The following is a 19,334-nucleotide window of genomic DNA, read 5'->3' as shown; positions in this document are numbered from 1 at the left end:
AGAAGGTGGCTGGAAAAACAACAGGCAGGCCTCTCAGACAGCATGTAAGGAATGTAGTACTACTAACTGCATTGCAGACTCCGTTAGGAAGCCTGCCCGTGAGCCAGTGGGGACATCTTGCTTGTAGATCCCCTCAACTGACTGATGGGTGACCCCAACACACAGTGTCCTCACCTACACATGCCCCATCCCACAGTTGGATCCTTGTGCATGTCCCTGAGGGCAGAAAGATCAAGCCTTTGCAGATATCTAGTGAGAATACACAGAAAGCTGGCCTAATTTTTCAGGATTGGAAGAAAACACAGAAACTTGAGCAGTTGGCGCTATCCCAGGAAAAGCAAATGGAAGGCTGTCAGCACCTGACTCTGTTCTGCAGAGTCAAGAGAAAGCACACAGTTTTAAGAATTCCCCCACAAAAAGGGGGAAAAAATGTCTGGGGCAGGTATATTGTAAAGGTTTGAGAAAGCCTCAGAATCCCCAAAAGCGTTGATGGAAGATATTTCTCTCCTAATACCAGTCAATAAAGACTGGAGGAGATGACTCTTCTTCAAATGCAAGGAGAGCAATCAGACTTCAAGGAACATGAAATACCAAGGAAATAGGACATACCAAAGGAATGTGATAGCTTTCCAGGGTCTGACCTCAAAGAAATGGAGATCTGTGATTTGTCTGAAAAAAGAATTCAAAATAGCTGTTTTAGGGGAACTCGGTGAGCTAAGAAAACCCAGAAAGACAATTCAACAAAATCAAGAAAAAAAATACACAAGCAAAATAAGAAGTTTAAAAGAGGCACAGAAATTTTAAAGACCCGAGAAGAAATTCTGGAGTTGAAGAATACAATGAATGAAATGAAAAGTACAATGGGGCACATAAATATTAACTTGATCAAGCACAAAAGAGAATCTGTGAGGTAGAAAAGAAATCATTTGAAATTATCCTGTCAGAAGAGAACAAAGAAAAAAAAGAATGAAAAAGAGTAAATAAAGCCTAAGTGTACTATAGAATACCATAAAAAGAAACAATCTATGCATTTTTACAGTACCAGAAAAAAGGGGGAAAAGGGGTAGAAAGTTTATTTAAAGAAATGATGATTGAGAACATCACAAATCTGGGGAAAGATTTGACATCCAAGTTCATGAAACTCAGATGTCCCCAGACTAATTCAACTCAAAGAGATCTTCACCAAGATTTAAAATTTTTAAATTAAAAACAAAGGGAGAATTTTAAAAGCAGCAAAAAAAAAAAATCCTCATATACAAGAGAACCCACATAAACCTGATTTCTCAGCAGAGTGGGATGATACATTCAAAGTGCTGGGAAAGAAAGGAAAGAAAGGAAAGAAAGGAAAGAAAGGAAAGAAAGGAAAGAAAGGAAAGAAAGGAAGAAAGAAAGAAAGAAAGAAAGAAAGAAAGAAGGAAGGAAAGAAAGAAAGAAAGAAAGAAAGAAAGAAAGCAAGCCTCTGTCATCCAAGAATACTTTACCTAGCAAAGCTGTCCTTCAGAAATGGAGAGATAAAGACTTTCCCAGACAAACAAAAGTTGAGGGAATTCATCAATACTAGACCTGCCTTAAACAAAACGTGGAAAGAAGTTCTTCAAGCTGCAATGAAAGAATGCTAATCAGTAACATGAAAACATATAAATATATAAAACACACTGGTAAAGGTAAAAATATAGTAAAATTCAGAATATTCTAATGTAGCAATACAGTGGTATGTTAATCACTTAACTCGAGTATGTTATTCTGCATTAAAAAGAACTAAAGTTACCAAACCATAAAAAGATATGGAGGAATCTTAAAAGTACATTACTACTATGTAAAAGAAGCCAATCTGAAAAGGCTACAGATTATATGATTGCAACAATATGACTGTCTGGAAAAGGCACAACTGTGGAGATAGTAAAAAGATCAGTAGTTGCTTGGGGTTAAAATGGAGGGAGAGAGAAACAGGCAAAACCCAGGGGATTTTCAGGGCAGTGAAACTGCTCTCTATATGATACTACAAAGATGGATTTATGTCACTATAAATGTGTCAAACATACAGAATGTAGACACCAAAAGTGAACACTCATGTAAACTTTGTACTCTAGGTGGCAAAGGTGTATCAATGTAAACTCAACGATTGTAACAAATGTCCCACTCTGGTGGGGGATGTTGACAATGGGGAAACCTATGAATGTTGTGGGGGTAGGGGGAGGAGAGGGGATGTAAGAGAAATCTCTATACCTTCCTCTCAATTTGGCCGTGAACCTAAAATAGGTCTAAAAACTAAAGTCTATTAAAAAAAAAAAAAAAAAAAACTTAAGCATAGCCATAAGATAATCTATAGCTAGTTCCCAGGCCATTCTAATTAACAAACAAGATCTTTGTGTATCATAAATTGTGGGTTTTTTGACCTACATTTTCCTTACCTGTATATGCAGGGGTAAGGAATATCAGCATCTCTCCTCCAAACATGAACAACCCCCAGGTTACCCCAGATTACCAGATGGAAAGGGTAAATGCATTTACCGACATTATAAGCCAAGGAGGATGCTCAGTTTTATACAGATAGTATAATTCATTTAACCATCAAAACAACTTAAAAAATTTTTTTTAATGTTTACTTATTTTTGACAGAGTGCCAGCCGGGGAGGGGCAGAGAGAGAGACACACACACAGAATCTGAAGCAGGCTCCATCCAGGCTCTGAGCTGTCAGCACAGAGCCGAAAGCGGAGCTCAAACCCACGGGCTGAGAGATCATGACCTGAGCAGAAGTTGGACACTTAACTGACTGAGCTACCCAGGCACCCCTCAAACCTACTTTACAAAGAAATATTCTTATCTTTGCTTAGCAAATAAGAAAACTAAGGCTCAGGAAGGTACAGAAATGTCAAGTAACTTATTCAACATCACTCAACAACAGGCAAGAAAGTTGTTGCAGAAAGCCCATGGACTTTGGGGTGAAGAAGACTAAGATCCTGTCAATTACTAGTGATGAACTTGGGCCAATAACCTAATGGCTTTGTAGGAACTGATTGAAATACCCTCTTTAAAAGCCTGGTCTTGGTACATGCTTACTAAACAGTGACCCCACCTTCTCCTAGTCAGCAACAGGACTCTGATTTGACCCCACTTCTGCCTGACTCCAGAGTCCATGCTCTTTGACCTTCCTAGTCTCCCTGCAATAAAAACATGCCTTGTACAGACATGCAGAACGTGTTTTTGTGCAGTTTTGTGCAGCACTGGAAAAGATGATCCACGGCAACCTTAAAAATAGAATATTTAAGTATTGATGTACTTTTATCTAATATTACTTCCTGAAAAACCTCTTGTCTACTGAAGATTCAATTGAAATTATTAGCCTATAGGCATTATGGATACATGACATATACAGCTCTAATAAAAACGGATTAACCCCTCTCTCAGATTTTATACCACATCAGGCACTGAAAACTAAGCCTGATGTAATAGATCTCTTTTGTGGTTTTAATCATAACAATTGTACCAAATGACTTTTCTTTTTGTGCATGTGATAACATCATAATGGGAAACTAAATCGATAGCATATTTCTCAATCTAATTATATGCCTTGCATTTCTAAACCAGTTTTAATGAAATACAATAAGTGGTAGTGTGGAAATTAGAAGAAGCTGAAAAAGAAAAAGCAGCTGCAAATAATGCTGTCAGTGCCAGGAAGAGAAGTGGGAACTATGTCAGGATAGGTGAACAATGCCTTCCCATTTCAAATGTACAATAAAAAGACCAAAAAAGGGGGGGGGGGATTATCCAAACAAATCACTGTCTTCAGAAACAAGGATTTTTACGTAATAAACCTAGGCTACTGCAATTCAAAACTGGATCAGGAGCATCAGAGACTGCAAAACTCATCTGCATATCAACCTCCCCTGTGACTCGTAGCCAGGTCACCAGTTCATAAACACACTAATGCCGTCATATGAATTGTAAATAATTTCTTTCCTTAGCTAGAGGAGTGGCTAAGGTTCATTATAGAAACTTTTGTTTAATATTGGAAGGTACAAATAAACAAATACATTCAACCAAATTCGCTCACACAGAGATAACCAAGATTAACATTTTGCTACTTTTCCTTTTTCTGCGGTGAGCATGATACATATTTGAAACAATGCAATGTACACATATTCAGATAGCAAAGTCAGAATGCATGGTCAGATAGCTTAAAGTAGTAAAGTAGATAACTCACAGATCCTAACACAAAAAAAAATGTTACTTTTATAGGCGCTGCATTGGTTTCCTAGGCTGTCATAACAAAGGACCATAGAGTGAGTGGCTTAAACAGCAGAAATGTATTTTCTCACAGTTCTGGAGGCTAGAAGTTGGAAATGAAGGTGATGGCAGGTTGGTTTCTTCTGAAGCCTCTCTCCTTGGTTTGTAGATGACCATCTCCTACGTCTTCATAGGCTCTTCCCTTTGTGTATATCTACATCCATATTTCCTCTTGCTATCAGGAGACCAGTCATACTGGATTAGGGACAATGGTAAAGACCTCATTTTAACTTAGTTACCCCTTTAAAGAATTTATCTCCAAACACAGTCACATACTGAAGTACCAGGGGTTAGCACTTCGATACATGAATTTTGGAAGAACACAATTCAGCCCATAACAGGTGCTAAGTGTGGCAACACAAATACATCAAACATCCAAGTAAGAAGATGAGAGGTTCTAGGCCTTGCAGCAGGTACGAGAGACATCAAGATTAGAAAACAAGAGTCTACGTCCTGTAAAAGCTTAAGTCAGTGGCAAAGGAAGGACTATTTAATAAATGTCTTCAGGGAATTTATTAATACCCTGGGGAAAAAATATGTAAAGTCTCACCATATGCTATATACCAAAATAAATCACATTATCGTTAGTAAAATGAGATGTGCTAAGGAGAGGAAGAGAAGGAAGAAAGATAAGGAAGAGGAGGGAGAAGAGGAAAAGGAGGAAGAAGAGGAGAAGAAAGTGAGGGACAGGAGAAAAGGGGGAAAGGGAAGAAGAGGGTAGAAAGAAAGAACAAGTAGAAGACAGAGATGAATTTTATCTATCTTACCTATGAATGGGGTATTTTGTTTTTAATCCATCCATTCATTTAATAAACATTAGTTGACCATCTCCCACCCGCCAGGCACAGAAATGAACCAGGGTTTTTACTACTGTGCACAATGGAAGGAGCACTTAGGATTGTTTAGCGTGTAAATACACGCTCACATTCCTTTACTGCCCTGTTCAGTGTTGACCACATCCTCTTATACCAACATTATGAGCAGTATACAGTCAATATGCTGCTGTGTAAGTTGTTTTCAAGACATTTTTTGTAAATCAAATCCGATTAGAAATGCACAGAGAGAGCCAGCTGTTTAAAGGAGCCCTAGAGGGAAACCTTTGGTAACAAGAAGCATCCTTATGTAAAGGGAGGGACTCAGCCTTGGTTCCAGCACTGTGTCAATCCCAACTGTCATACCTGTGTCCTGGTTTGCAGGTTATGCCTGAGCGCTCATCTGTGCTCACACTGTCTGTCCTTCTGCCTTGGATTACAAACCCCTGGAGGTTGGCCCACTGCATCTGTTCCCTTCATTGTGTCCAGTGCCACAATGAAGTATTTACAAAGAGATCCTAGTAAATGCATTTAGATGTTGACAATGGATGCAGAAACAGACCTCAGCAGGCAGTGTCCATGGGGCTACATTGAGGAGATGTCCCATGCGTCCTACTTTGAAATAGGTCTTATATTGTGTGCATGGCCTAGCGTTGCCAACCGTAGGGAGCAGACCCCCAGGATCCCTCGGTACTATTCACATTCCCAGGAACAGAGGGGAGAAATTATTTAAGGGGATGACAAGAGAAAAAGAGTTGGAGACCCCTTGGGACACTCCCAGAAGCTCAGTATGCCGTATTTGGTTGCTCACCACCCAGTACCTTTGAAGAATACAGGCTTCTCTATAAGCTTCTGGGTACTGCAGAATGACAGTTGCTGTCCTCCCCAGTGGGAGTCCTCTCATATCAGGAGCACATTGCATAGCAGCTTGCTCGCAGAATCTAATTATCGACTCAGAAGAAACGAATAAATCCTTGCTTTTTATGTTCAGTTCAGAGAAATACTTCAGCCAAAATTTGTTTTTCTAATAAATAGTTTCATAGTTCCATTGCCAATAAATGAGTGGTATAATTTTTGGCTAACAATGCTCAATTCAATCAAAATGTAGTGACCCTAAAATTGTTTAAACTCAATAGTCACAAATACAAACATGTCCCCAGAATTATATCCGTATTAGTGAATCTTCCCTAAAAAGAAAAAAAATACATACGGGGCACCTGGGTGGCTCAGTCGGTTAAGTGTCTGACTTTGGCTCAGGTCATGATCTCACTGTTTGTGAGTCTGAGCCCCACATGGGGCTCTGTGCTGTCAGTGTGGAGCCTGCTTTGGAAACTCTGTCCCCCTCTCTCTGCTCCTCCTGTGCACATGCATGCTTTCTCTCTCTCAAAAATAAACATCAAAAAATTTTAAATATATATATATATATTTATATTTATATATGTTTGTTTTTGTGTTTGTACTATGTGTGTGTGTGTGTGTGTGTGTGTGTGTATAAAGTCATTTTAATTCTATGACCAATTTTTTAATAATATTTTCTGTTTTTATTTTTTTTATTTCGGGTTTTTATTTCAATTCTAGTTAACATATACGGTAAAATTGGTTTCAGGTATAGAATTTAGTGATTAATCAGTCACATATAATACCCAGTGGTCATCACAACAGGTGCCCTCCTTAATGCCCATCACCCATTTAGCCCATCTCCCCACCCAACACCCTCCATCATCCCTCAGTTTGTTCTCTATAGTCAAGAGTCTTCAATGATTTGCTTCCATCTCTCTCTTTTTTATCCCCCCTCTGCTATGTTCACCTATTTTGTTTCTTAAATTCCACATATGAGGGAAATTATATGGTATTTGTCTTTCTCTGACTCATTTTGCTTAGCATAATACACTCTAGCTCCATCCATGTCATTGCAAATGGCAAGATTTCATTCTTCTTGTTCCATCTTTATTTTTATCTTACTAAAATTACTTTCATGAATATCCACTGGTTTGCACATACATTTTATAATAGAACTTTCATTTATTGATTTTTTTCATCCACATCGAATTGAATAATAGTTTCTGCCACAGTAAGTTTTCCCTGTGGGCCATTTTTTCCACAAAGTCTAATTTTCTTGACGCAATTTTGCATTTATAATTTTTGTCAGTATTATTTTATTCACTCATCAATATTTTGTCAATTTTCCCCATATGTCATTTTTAGGCTTTGATGGTTTTGTTGGGTTATTTCTCCCAAAATTGTCATTTCCCCAGTTCATTTTTGCATTTTTTCAACTTATCCATTTTTTTCACCTGTAATACATTTAATCATGTAAAGTTTTAGTCATTACCAACTTTCTGTTATTCTAGTCATTTCTATCAATAATATTTCATGTAAATTCAACGTAAAATAATGTTTTTATTCATTTGTAAAGGCAAGTAGGAAAAGTATCTGCAAAATCAATATAGTGTAGTGAAAACTTTCTACTTCAAACATCCCTCAAAAGGTCAGCCACCACTTATAGTTGGAATATGGAAAAAGTGATTTGCATTTCATGCTTGTCTGAAAGATGGAAATGGAGATTTTCACTTGCCCAGCTGCCTGGCAGCTGACATGTGGGCACCTAACCTGGCTTCTATCCACCCCTTGCCCCTTCCTAAGGCTTTGACTCCACAGCTGGAGAAACAAAGCAGCAGGAATCAGAAAGCTGTTTTCTATGGCACAGCTGTGGTAGCAGGGACAGAATCCTAGAATGATCCTGAGGGCCTTAAATGCCCTGCTAAGGGGTATGAACTTTATCCTGCAGGGATTGGAAGTTATTGAGCACTCTGTTTGGGAAGCCATATGCTCAGATCTGAGATTTAGAAAGAGGGCTCTGGCAGCATCGTGGAGAATGGATTGAAGATGGCAAGCCTGAAGACAGACCTCTGCAGGGTTGACTCTGCACCACACTTCTGCACCTTCCCAGTCCAAGACACTGGGAGCCCTCCCTGCTGCCCTGGTCCTTTATGAAGTGGCCTTTGCCAATCTTTCCATCTGCCCGATAACCTCACTCAACTCCACTGGGCCCCTCTCTGTTTTCCAAACAAAGTACTCCGCAACCTTATGCCTATATACACTGTTTTCCCATGACCCAAGTAATTCCCCACTCCCAGTCTCTACTTGACAGGCTCATACATATAATTATTTCAATATGAAACAAACATCAATGACTGTAATATTCACACTAGGTACTTATTGAGAATATGCTTCATGCCATTCCCTTCTATTAATCTCACCAAATAACAAAACTGAGTCCTGCAAAGATTGACCAACTTGTTCAAGATTGCCCTAGTGAGTCCTAGTGAGTGGCTTTCCTGGATTTAAATTTAGTGGGAGTTGTGTATGTTCTAAATCCACACCATGCTGTTCCACCAGCAAATATATGAATGTCCTATATGTTTTCATACATATTCTCTTATTTGATGGCCACATTATTTTAATGAAGAGAAAACTGAACCTCAGGGAATCTAAGTAATTTCCCCAGAGCTATTCTATTGAACTAAAAGTCATTTTACCTCATTTTACCAAATGTCTGACTCATACTTGGTTACTGACACACATTGGCTCCTTCCCTCCTACTTCTTCTTGCTGTATCTCCCATGCCCATATCCAGATCACACATTTTACCCAAAGGTGAATCTGGTCTGATCACACTCACCCAAAACCATCTAGTGTACATTCCTACTGAGAATCTAGCTTGCCTTTGGGGCTGGAGGAATCAGATATTTATTGTACCTTTTCATCCAGATCCTCTTCTACAGCCCCTGCAGCCTATGTGATATATGATTCTGCTCTTTGACTACAGCTAATCAGACCCAGAAGTCATCAGTCAGATATCTTTTTTGGAACGTTGAAATAAGGAACCCTAAGGGGATGAGTTAGGTTACTATTGGGTACTGCAGCTCAGTGATAGAGTCAGGACTAGAGTAATGATGATGGTCCAAGGGCAAGCCAAAGATACAGGGTGCAAGAATGGACAGATGCCTGGAAATCCAGGTGGTAGGAAAAGAATGCAGTGGATGTGCTCATGGAGCAGTACAACCTCTGAGAGGGTGGGGGAGACCATGAGGCCATGACAGAGGAAGGAAGCAGTCCTTAGAGCTGCCTGGTTCCTAACAACTCCTCCTTTTCCATCTAAATGTGTCCCTAATGATTACTGTCCTCAGGTAATGTAGGCAACACTCTGTTTCATACCACCCAAAAAGCCAAACTTAATAAACAGCTGCTCAATCTTGAGTTTTTCCTGGAAAAGACCTTTGGGTCTCCAAATCCAAGAGCAAGATAGGGAAAAAGTTAAATTTTAAGATGCAAAGCCTTGAAGTCTTAAGCTAAGTCTGTGACCCCAGCTGCCAACCCACAGACCTCTCCTCCCCATTCTTCTCTAGCCTATCTGGAGGGTCCTCCCCCCCACCAGCTCTCCAGAGTCCCTTTCAATTGCTTTAGAGCCCAGGTTGGCTGGGCTGTGAGAAATCTTCTTTCTTTATAGAGCTCCTAATTTATCTGATCTGACCTCTCTTCAAGCTCTGTGGATCAGGAATGGATTTTTGCTGTTGTTCATTCATTGCTGTTACAAATGCAACCCAGATCTGACCCCCTCTTATCCGTAGGCCTTTTATCCCTGCTTTCAGAGTAAGCCACCGGAAGGAAACATATCTTGATTTATTTTTCCTTCCTGATGATATTTCAAGTCCATTTTGTCCAGCAACCACACATACCACCATTACTAATGCGATTTAAAAGGTGAAGGTCTGGGTTCTGGCAGCTTCACCAAACCTCTACATTTATTTTCAAACTGTGTCTCCCAAAGACCCCAGCCGTCATTAAAAGCTTCACTTGACAAAGGTGAAAATGCGAATGCATTTGGACTCAACTCCTGTGATAAAGGGCTGCCAGGCACACTTTGAAAGAAGAGGCTCCATGTGGCTGTGACGCTAGCAACTCACCCTGTTCTAAATATGTTTTTGCCTCAATGGGAAGTTACTGGGAAATGAGGGAGAGAGTGATGTGGGATGATACCTTCTTTTCTCTTGCTGTTTGCCCCTCACTGCTCACTCCACGATGCACAAACACACATGTGTGCACACACTGGCATCTGGAATACAACCTGAGCCAAGTGAGTCCATGGCACGATGTCTCTGGCACTCACTGGTCTCTTCTGCCTCACATTTCTGCCAGTTCTAGTTCTGAGGGGTTAGTATTTCTAAAGATGCTGAACTTTTCCCTTGGAAAGGCAATGGGGGCAATTCCCTAGCACGTTTCTAGGGTGAATATCAGAGCTTTTCCTCATCAATAAAATGAACAAATATTTGGACTTGTGGGTAAGTGAGTGAGGAAAGCCAGAGAGGACGAGAGAAGATGAGTGCATTAATAACAAAGTTTGTGGGGTTTTATTTTCTACAACATATACTTTCATAAAAACAGATAAATATTAAAATTATTCAACCCTCTATCCCCATAACAATATTCAATTTTGTCCAGCACCTCAAATATCCCAATTTAGGTAGGTTAGCATCCCCCTGACTCAACACTGGAGCTTTATGCCTTATTTCCCTAGAACACAGATCCTGAGTCAAAAGCTTTCATGGTAGAACTTATTGGAGAGCATATCCCAGGGACACAGGATGCAGAGAAAGGGGGGTGAGACCAGGAAGAAAAGAAAGAAAATACAAGAGACAGCATTACCATACTGGTCACAACTCACTCTCAGGGGATATCTTCTGAGAGATCCTATGAAACCATCACTTCTCCATAGAGGTGGAATATGGACCAAAAGGTAGAATTAACTGATAAAGTTAACTCAGTGTTAGCATCAATTTCCCCCCACATCCAGCTGTATTACCCTGCCCCCTTGGCAACAGTCTCAGGGAAGTCAGATCCCTGGATCCCTGAAGCCATCCCCTAAGAGTAGCTGAGGCATGAGTCCCTACAGGTGGTGAGCCTGTGGCTCTCCTTGTCTGTATGTGTGCAGCCTGCAGCCCAACCACAGTGAGCTAGCATGCATGCTTTACAACAAATGCCAGGGCTTCACAGTGTTTCCTGACTCAGTAGCAGCAGGAAAGCCCTGGAATAGGAGCCATCATGTAGATATGAGGGACTGGAAACAGGTGGAGTACCGTGACAAGTTAGCCCTGCCATAAAGTGGTCACAGATCTTAAGATGAAAACCTCACCTCTTCGGCCTGTAAGAATACAACTGTTGATCTTCCTAGATCAACAGCATCAAGCAGAAAACCATGGCCAAGAAGATATGGAACAGTGCACAAAATGAGTCTGGTGACACACCCGATAAACAACAGGTAACTTTTAAAACTTAAGCAAGAAATCAGTTAGTTAGAATAGTATAGGCTGTTATAGTAAGGGAAAAGAAAACAAATCTCATGACCCACTACCAAGCATTTCTACAGTCTTTCTGGCACAGTTAGCTTCTACATTCCTACCTTCACCTCTCAGTCTCCTGATGCCCATGATTCCAGAGGCAGCCCATTGTCATGGGAAAACATGGCACCTATTTCAGTTAGGAATTATATTCCTTCGATAAAAGATCAGACGTTGAAGTCCAGGACAGGTAAGGCAGTTGTGTGTTTTTATCAATATCTCAGACTCCCTCTGTTAGTTTTCCCTGCCATTGTGAGTGACTATTGCAAATGCTTTAGGATGAGAATATAAGCTGCCTGTCGGCGCTTGGTGATCTATGCTTCAGTTTAATCTACTCTTGAAATTTCAGCAAAGACTGATTTTTGCCATTGTCTCTAAAAATGCACAGTCTCCCCATGAAAGTAAAACAGAAAGCAGTAGTCGACCCTTTAATACAAGCTGGCTTCAGAAGGTCATTAATGCCTGGTCAAATGTTGTGTTTTTCAGTGGCATGGGAAAGAAGGGAAGATCGCTTTGGAATAGAGAGCCCATATCATAATTCAGGCTCATATAACAAAATACCAAACAACAATGTGGCTTACAAACAACAGAAACTTATTTCTCACAGCTCTGGGAAGTTTAAGATAAAGGCGCTGGCAGATTCAGTGTCTGGTGAGGACCTGCTTCTTAGTTCACGGACCACTGTCTTCTAGCTGCGGTCTCATGTGGAGGAAGAGACAAGAAAGTTCTCTGCAGTCTGCTTTACAAGGATACTAATCCCATTTGTGAGAGCTCCACCCTAATGACCTTATCACATCCCAAAGGCCCCACCTCCTAATGCCATCACATTTGGGATTGGTTTCAATATATGAATTTGAGGGGAACACAAACATTCAGCACGTGCCAAATGGGAAAATTAAGTGTCTTAGAGAAGGGAGGATTTATTTACAAGGGTGCAAAGGGGAAACAGGCCTCTGTTAGCATTAGTCCGAGGTATTTATTACAAGAATGACACAAATGTTGGATTGCTGGAATATCACCTCATTCTTACTTATGGAATCATTGGTCTCCTTGAAGACTGGCCTAATATCATAGGGCTCAGCATTTCTGACACAATCTGTATCCTAGATATCTGCTTTTCTGTGTACATATATTAATCTCTCTCACACACACACACACACACACACACACACACACACACACACACACACAAATGAGTACTGTGTTAATTGAGGGGATTCTAGCCACTGTGACAAACTCTGAGATGCATGAGGGCTCAAATATAATCAGAGAATCTCATTCAAGGATAGTCCACAACAGGTAATCCTCATTGGTGAAACTGCTGTTCTAAGTGATGACTCAGGGTTCAGGTTCCTTCCACCCTGTGGCTCTGCCATCTTCCATATGTGCCTTCCAAAATCACGGTTAGTGTCTTCCACAAGCCAGTGGTAGGAAGAAAGAGCTTGGATGACCTCACACACGAGATTTTCAAAAGGAAAGGCAGGGAGTGGCACATATTACTTCTGCTCACATTCCGTTGGCTAGAACCCCATCAAATAGCCATATTTAGTAACAAAGGGAGTAGGAAATGTAGCCTGGCCCATGAAGAAGGGGAAACGGGGTTGGTGAAAACTACTACTCCGTCTCTGCCCTTATGGCTCACTCTGCTCTAGGCGTCGGGCTATGCCCTAGAGCACTCAGACATGGGCTCCCCTCAGGCAGCTGTGAATGTAGAGGAGAATAAAGTGTTTCACAAGTGATCACAAATACATGGATACACATATTTAAGCAATACAATTACAAATGTGATATGAATGTAGAGTACAAAAGGCAACTTCTGTAAGTATTAGGACATAGCTTACAGGAGGCTAAGATGTATAGGAATAAGTAGGAATCAACCAAGTTAGAAGAGACTGTGTGAGTGTGTGTGTGTGTGTGTGTGTGTGTACACATTCATGACGTTGAGGGAAAACATTCCAGGGTGCAGAAATAACATGCATAAGGGCCTTTGTCATGATACACCATATTCCATTTACTCAACTTAGGTGTCCGCTGTATACCAGGCATCGGCCAGTCTCATGCAAACTCCTGCAATCCACTGCCTCAGCCTTGAAGAACTCATTTTGATTCATCAGGAACGAGACCTCATAAATAATAAATCTCACATATTTAGTATGACTTCAAGTGTGGAAGAAGACCTTTATGCCACTGAGGCATTTCCATCTTTCCTTTTATTAAGCAAACTAAGGAGCCCTCCGCCAGGATATCAGTATCCCCTTACACTTATCAGTATAAGTATCCCCTTAACTCAAAGACCCAACTTTATCCTACTGGAGAACAGGCTGAAAATTTAAATACCTGCCATACTTACAGCCCCTTTTTAAGGAAGTCACTGCAAATGGATTGTTGTGTGTAGCCTTTCTGTGACAGCCACAGTGCCACCCTGCTACCCAAGACTGCTCAGACCAGGGCTCAGAGCATGAGCTCTCAGCCTCTAAACCAAGGGGACATAGAACAGCCCAACTTTTTCTGTTTAGAGTAATATGGTAATTTTAATGGTAATAGTAGTAGTCATATTGTATAGTAAGAGTTTGATATCAAACTTATCCAATCAGATTCCCTCTCTTAGTTGTATTATAAAATCTAGATTCTTATTTCTTTTGGAATAAAATTCAGAAACTATTTCCTGTTTACAGAAGGAAAAAAAAAAGAAGTTTGCACCCAGAAAAGCCTCCTATGCTGCCCTGGATGAGTAATAACAAAAAAAGAAGAGGGAGAGAGAGAGAGTACACACACTGACTTGCTCTGCACATAAGTTAACAGGAATTTTGGAGTTGTGGTCTAATGAAACATATCTGTAAGTCTGTAAGTGGGACCTACTATAAACACTGCAAGTGAGGCGTTCCCTGTAGAAAAGAAGGCTGGCAGTTTTTGAGATGTCTAGTAGTCTAGCTTGCATGTTAGGTCATTTCCCATTCTGTGCTATAATCCTGTAGTCATCCCTAAATTTTTTAGCAAAAGTCTGTTACATATAGCTGCCTTCTGTCAGCGATGCTCTGTAGAGTGAAGAAGAAAGTGTCAATAAATGAGACTGTGCATGGAGAGGCAGGAGGGCAACCATGAGAGGCAATGTGTGAGCTGGTTGATTGAGAAGCCAAATTCACAGCCAGGGACCATAAGAGATCATAAGGAGCTATGTCATGAATCCACTTAAATCTTCAGGAGGGCACGGGCTGCCCACTGTAGACAGGTGAAGGGCTCCCAGACACTTTAACTGGTCATTAAATTAAAAAGTAGTGTGCAGAAGGCCAAAGCACATGGGGCCACTGAGGACAACTTTACAGGCTTCCTTGCAGGTCCTGCCAACATCAAATAGGTATATTTTCAGACAGTTGTGAAAAGAGATATTGATGGCTTGGTTTAGTAATAACACTGAAGTTATTCGAGCAACCAACTAAGAAGACAGAGATATGTTGCTTCTACTCTTCTTACCTTCTTGTTTCCAAATGTGTACATTGTCGGTTGATGGTAGGTTTTTTTTTTTTGTGAGAAATGAAAAATTGCATCTTGAAAAGCAGCCATAAAGCTTTTCTGTAATTACCAAGACAACTATCAATTTCATAGACAATCTAACTGATGACATATGGTCCAATGCTATGTGGTGGTTTCTTTGTTGTTGTTGTTTCTTGTGGGTTTTTTTTCCTTTTTGCTCTCTGAAACCAGCACGGTTTGGAGTGATATTTTCATTTATTATTACGAAAGGGACAGCAACTGGTTCTTAATGGTTACAGGATGGTGTCTTGCAACCTTGTCCCAGCTGCTGTCACTGCCGTGCGGAGAGCGGACTCGCAGCATCTTGTCTCAGGCACACATCAGTGCTCCCGCCTGCTGCCTCCCTCCCGGTGGACAGGCCGCCACCTGCTGCTGGCACAGCGCCGGTCCTTCGGGGAACAAATGTTCTCTTGCTGTTGGGTGACAGGACAGGACAGACGCCGGCTTTCAAGGGAACCAGGGAAAGGCGCCCTTGGGGCCGTCTGCCTCTACTCCTCCACCCATCTGCCTTCTCTGCCCAGCAGAGATCTCACCAATCAGGGACCCAGTAGAATGGCCTTTCTGGTCTGTGGTCTATAAAGGAGACCGTCCAGTCTCCCTTAAGGCTATAGTGGTCATATACTTATTCATTTATGCCACAGCATTTATGGTGCCTCTGTTCCATGCCAGGTGATTTGCTAAATGCTATGAATATAGACTTGAACACCTCAATCCCTGACCTTGAGAAGATCACAGAGTAGGAGGGTGGACAAGACACAGCAACCAATAAATTATGACCCAGCACAAGAATGAAACAACAGAGTGAAAAACAAATGAGCAGAGAAGCATTAGAGAAAGTATCACATAGGCATAAAACATGGACTTGGACACTGCTAGCTGCAGAGAAATACCAGCTTCCCCTCTTGCTGCTTATTTGCCTTTGGACAAGTCCCTTATGGTCTTTAAGTCCCAGTGACTCAATAGTAAAGGGCCATGTGAGACAATGCAGTGAAGCACTTTAACATGGCACATAGTAAGTTCTCAATAAATTTCACCCATTGTTACCCAGTGCAGTTTGTATGCAAATGCCTCTTCCAGAGATGTAGGGTCCCAGCCACTGTACCTGTACAGGAGTTCTAAAAGCTGAGAAAGGATACAGGGAAGGGGTCAGCAAGTGGACTTCAAAGCTCAGAGCCAAAGAGGACCCCAAAAAGCCATGACCAAGGACAAAGCTACAGTACAAGGACAGGCAAAACTTCTACCTGTACTATCAGGCAGGAGGAACCAGTCAGAGTGGAAGAAGCTAAATCCAGGACAGAAGAAAAATTGGAGGTTATTGGGCAAACCCATTCAGAAAAGAGAATGTGATGCAGAGGTGAAAATCTGGAGTACCAGAGTCTTGGAAAGGCTAGAAAAATCTTCTCAGAGGAGGTGGCATTTGATCTGTCTTAAAGGATGAGCAGGAGCTTACCAGGGAGAGAAACTAGGGAAGGGTATTCCTTGACAGGGCAACAGCAGGGACAAATGCATAGTGATGCCCAAGGAGAAGAGCAAAAAGGTCAAAGCAACTAGAACATGGAGTATGTGGAATGCAGTGGGAAGAGATGAGCCTGGAAACAAGGCAGGAGAAGAGACGTGGAGATGTTGAGTGACAGACTGGGAACCTGGTCGTATCCTGTAAGATATGCGCCAGTGGGCGCATATCAAAGTCACCCTTTGACTCTTACAAAGTGCCAATGCTCAGGCCACACTGCTAGCGATTTCAAGTTTAATTACTCTTGGGTAAGGCCAGGCAATGGGTATTTTTTAAATTTCTCCAGGTGCTTCTCATGTTCAGTCAGGGCTGCGAACCAATGCAGTAGGCAATCGGAAGCAGTGGAGATCCTCCTTGTGTGCCCAGAATGCTGTGAAGCTAAGAATAGAGATTCATTTAATTTCAACAAACATTACGAACGCTGACTTGGTGCCAGGCCCTGTGCTAGGCATTGTATATATGGAGATGAGTAAGTCAGGGTCCACTGCTCTCTGTTTAGCTCTGCAGAGTTTATGAATCATGTTCACCTTCACTGTCTTATCCTGCCTGGGAATCAAGAGGGAATGCGGTTGCAGTCCTTCAGGGGAAGCAGTGCACATAATCAACTCGGTCATCATGGGGCCTACCCTGAGGTCTGGCGCTGGGCCGAGGTGGAGAAAATGAATTGAGCAATCTTTTATAGAAGAAAATCAATAGCATCTGAACAGCCAGCCACACCAGCAGCTGAGGCTGGCAGGAGGAGGGGAGAGGCACCAGGGATGAGAGAGGGGCTTGTGGGAGACAGCAAGGACACTGCATCAAAAAGAAGAGACATAGAGGTGTCAAGGAGGTAGGGTGAAAGGAGGGCTAAGGTGAGCAGGTTAAGAGGGGGCGAGGTGGTGGTTCCTGAGAGAATTTGGACAAAACCAGTGTATTCCTCTTGCCTTAAGCTGCCTCTGCTGCCCAGAGCCCTGAGTAGAGAGGTACATAAGTGAGGAGTTATGAGTGAGAACTAATACTCAGCAAGCTCCTGTCCGTGGCCGGGTGTTTTGCATACATTAATAGAATGTAATCCTCACTAATCATGAATTTTGCAAACGAGAAGGCAGAAATCCTACAGGTCACTAGGCTACCACGCTCATGTGTGATGATGTCATTCACCCCCAATAGGCTTAAAAGATAAATATATGGGAGAGTCACTTTGTAAAAGGAGAGGCACTTCAGAAATCATAATTTTTCCATGTTCCCATGTAACACTTGTACATGGCTCAGAGTAGGAAGGGACGTCACAGATCATCTGGTGGAGATGGGACTAAGCCCAGGACCAGAGCCCTCATTGGCCCACAGCTTCCAGATAAGACCTTCAATATACTTGGAAATACAATCAAGTGTTTTGGTTTACGTGAGGCAGATGAAAGACAAAGGGAAAGTCTACCATGCAACCACACAGAAAATTTTCTTAGAATATTCAGGAACAATATCCTCCTATAGGAGTTCCACTGGGGGTGGAAAGGACTCCAGGGAGGAGAATGAGCCCACTACAACCCACTGAACTGAGAAAGCCCTTCTGGAGGGCAGCAGAGTCCTGTTCTGGCTCACCCTAAGCTGTCAAACTACATGATCAGGTCATCTGTGATTGCTTTAGATGTATCCCCAACTCAGACTAGCTCAGGCAAAGAGAAAATATATTGGAAGGGTACTGGGTTATCTCACATAGGTGGAAGTGTTGAACCAAACTGCAGGAATGTATGGTTGTAATTGGACCTTGGAGCAATTAGAATAAGAATATGAACCATAAGGACTTGTCTCATCTTGTTTTTGCACCTCCCTGGTTTTGCACTGCTGGCTTCCTTGTCGATCCCTGCTGACTGCCTTCTGCAAAGTGAAAAATGTGACTACCCACGACTCCTGAGCCTCATATCACACAGATTCTTGCACCAGAGAAGTGAGCCCACAGCTTGAAAAATCCCAGAGTCTTCTATGAAGCATTCTATTTGGTTCAGCTTGGGGTGGTACCTACTCTTGTACCAATCAGCTGTGTCTAAAAAAGCAAGGTTATGTTCAACAATATGGCAAACCCAGCTGTATCCGTATGAAAGGGGGTGGGGGTAGGCTGCTCCCAGAAGAATAGAGAGGAATAAGGATCTCACACTCCATCTCACCAACAGAAAGAAGACACTTCAACAACAGCTGAGGGAGGTTCTCAACATATGATTCTCAACACATACAAAAGCAATTTGCACTACAGAGAGATGAATAAGACGCAGCCCTGGTCCTCAAGGTGCTCACAATACTAATGTGGCAGATTATGATGTCCATTTCCATACTTACCAGGCACACAGTAAATTTCCTAGCCCACTTGCGGTCAGGCACGGTCATGCGATTGTCTAAGACCAATGGTAGATGGTGTGGGTTATTTCCAGAACTGCTCCAGAAAATTGTTCCTCATGTAACCCTCCATGTGCTTCCTCCTTTCCAACTGAATGGAATAGAGATGACCCACAGGTAACACGGGGGCTGTGCACTTAAGACTGTAGAACCACAGATGGAAGGCACCTGGCTCCCTGAATCATTGCCTAGGAAAGACCCACTAACCACAAGCATACACACTGGGCTCTCCGATTAGCAAGAAAAAAAATCGTTTGTAGTATTAACCATTAAGATTTAGAAGTTTACTTATTATAGCTGTTAGGACTGTCTTCATGAATATAGTTAATAAACATTGCCCTAACTGGAATTGACTACTCTGAGTCCCAGCTCTGTGGCAAACTTGCTGGGATGACTTGGAAAAAATCATGTTACCTCTCTGAGTC

The 19,334-nt window shown here is 41.8% G+C and overlaps 1 pseudogene; it reads left to right on the top strand.

Moving 5' to 3' along the window:
* The window catches only part of LOC124514347 (28S ribosomal protein S15, mitochondrial-like), a 198,283-nt pseudogene extending 184,693 nt beyond the window's left edge, over window positions 1–13,590 (top strand).
* Window positions 13,591–19,334: the final 5,744 nt, after the last annotated feature.

Source organism: Lynx rufus, unplaced genomic scaffold (genome assembly GCF_022079265.1).
Source record: "Lynx rufus isolate CCGP_SWC_20201006 ecotype Redwood Valley unplaced genomic scaffold, mLynRuf1.p SCAF_2, whole genome shotgun sequence".
NCBI classification, from domain to species: domain Eukaryota; kingdom Metazoa; phylum Chordata; class Mammalia; order Carnivora; family Felidae; genus Lynx; species Lynx rufus.
Note: the sequence above shows the minus strand (reverse complement) of the source record. Positions and strands in the feature narration are given on the sequence as shown.